Here is a 2,825-nt window from a genome sequence, read left to right on the forward strand (position 1 = left end):
TCTTCTCTTCTCCTTTCTTCCTCTTCTTATTTTCCTTTTTCCTCTCCTTCTTTTTCTTCTTCTTCCTTTCCTAGCTAGATATATAAAACTTTTCTAAAAATGTAACTTTTGCATATATAAAACTTTTTCTTCTTCTTCCTTCTTCCTTCTCTTCCTTCTTCTAAATATATAACACTTCTCTAAAAATGAACTAACCTAAAATGTACTAAATTAGAGAACATATATAGATAAAACTTTTCTAAAAATCTAACTTTTGCATATATATATTTTTAAAACATCATGAGTATTACAATTGAAAAAATAGATACATACATACAAAAAACATGTAAAAAATACATACATACATATATGAACATACATAAAAAATACATATATCTAAAAATACATACATACAGATATGAAAATCTAAAAACACGTAAAAACATCTAATCTAAAAACATGTAAAAATTTAGCAAATCCTATATACTTAAGAAGTTCACCCCCACTACTTGATTTATCTCAACATGCAGCATAGACACCTCAACATCCAGTTACATCCAGCCACGTCACACCTCATGCAATCCCACTCAAGCCCACCTCCTCAGGTCTCACCAAATCAGTGACTACATTTTTTTAGAATCAATCAATGACTATACATTAGCGTCCTGCCACCAACGTACAGAACCGACTGTACAGCTGCCGTCTCTCCGTTTCCACTTCCACGGATTCCTCCTTAAAGAAACCACAAAGCGATTGGAAAGACAACACAACACTTCCACTTCCATTCCCACTCCCACGGACTCCTCTCCTGGAAAAAGGAACACGACTTTTCTTTTCCTAGATATACAACAGGGTGCGGTGGCTGGGAGCAGATCGCTCGGTCAGGGCTGTCAGGCCGTTCCTCCGGCACGACAGGCGGTGCTTCTCCCCTCCGCGGCTCTCCCGGATACTCTACTGTATGTTCCCCTTGCCAGTTCAGTGCCCTACGTCCCCTGTTCCTCCCCTTCTGTGCCTGTTACATTCCGGCTGAGGTAGCTCCGGCGCTCCTTCGCCCTGAGGAAGTCGGTGACGGCCTGTTCCTGTAGAATCAGACCGGCTGCTGGTGAGTAACCAATCTGAAGTTAGACTTCTTTTCTTCCTGAAAGGGCGCCAGGGCCTCAACCATGGGGTAGACGTTTATTTCCTGCCTCGAAGGAAGGCTCGATGTATTGGAGTGCACCGGGTCAACAAGTCATCGAATTTTAAATCGGTTTCCTTTCCATCTTGGAAGGAACGGATTAGTGCGACGCTGGGCAGGGCCTCAGCCGTGGCCTGGAATTTTTTTTTTGGCCTGGAAAAATGAACGCCCTACAGGAGTCCTTTTCTCTGATTTAGAACAGTGATGTTTCTAACAGCATACAAGTTTTTAAATTGCTCAATCGAACAGGATAGTATACAAGTGCTCTTCCCAACAAGTTATTAGTATGTAAGCGCCGCAACTTCTATCCATCAATTGATATGCCTTTGCAAAGTTTATGACTGATATAGAATAGACGCACCATAATTCAATATCTACATATCTTAAATATGTTAGTACTTTACCTGCTATTTTCTTTGCGACGCAGATATAAGTAGATTCCTATTAACTGATTCGTAAAATGATTTGCTGATGTGACCAAGTAATTTATTGCATGTAGTATATCTGCTTCTTTTCCGCTGCCCTAAGAGATCTTGATTAGGCATTTGTATAAAAAAATATGCATGTTACATCCTGCCCATTGGGAAAAGGTATAATAAATTATTATCTATGTGATTTTATTTTCTTCATTCGGTTCATCTATTAGCAATATGAACCCTATTCTCCCTTAGGCAAATTTCTTACACTCATTTACTCCTTGCAGAATGTGTCAAAAGAGACCAAAATATACACTGGGTTGTTGCTCATCCAAGAAGAACTGGTTGATGAAGCTGAGGTCATCTTTGAATTTTATTGATTGTATTCTGTCAGCACTTTATATTGTTTAATGTTCACATCTTATAATTTCTTGATCTCCTGTTGGTTTCACAACTAACTTAAGATTATCCCCTATCCATGCATAGGGAATACTTCTGATTTGCCCAAGCACTTCGGATGCAATTTATACTAATGGCCATGGATAGTCATCATGCCTAATGTGACGAAGCTCTCATCCATCATTTGTTTGTGAGACAGCATAACTAAGGTGATAATTATTTTTTCAGAGTGATTATTTAGTGAGTGAAGCTTTTTGGTTGCTTTAGGATACCTTATGTTTCACAATCAATACAAGTTTTACTTAAATGTTACACTTAGTTTTGTCATAATATCTCCATAGGATATACTCCCTCAGTCTCAAAATGATTTAATATAGAGTTAGTTGAACTACTAAATCAGGGGCACTTATTTTGGGACGGATGGAGTATATGATTGTGGTTATTAGGTACATTCCACATTTTCTGTCATATATAGTTGCGATTTAAAGATAGTCATTTTATCGTTAGTGTAACTCCAAATTAATTGTGGTGGTTATTTGTATTGGTTCCAAGTTTCTAACAGAACATAGCTCCCTTTTATATATAACTTCTGTAGATAACATGTAACTTTCACATTGGTGAGGTTAGTTCTTGATATACGGAGTGGTAAAGATCAAGTTAACCGAATATGATCTAAATATATTGCAACCGGTTCCCGCTGCAACGCGCGGGGTATCATCTAGTATATTTAAAAAGCATGACGGTCGCGGCGGGGCCGGCAGGGGCGCGGTGCTCACACAGGGACGCGTTGGGGCAGGAGCAGGGCGGCACGGCGGGCGGGGCGACGCGGGGAGTGGCGGCGACGGCGTCGGGGC

This window comes from Triticum aestivum, chromosome 2A, assembly GCF_018294505.1.
Source record: "Triticum aestivum cultivar Chinese Spring chromosome 2A, IWGSC CS RefSeq v2.1, whole genome shotgun sequence".
NCBI lineage: Eukaryota > Viridiplantae > Streptophyta > Magnoliopsida > Poales > Poaceae > Triticum > Triticum aestivum.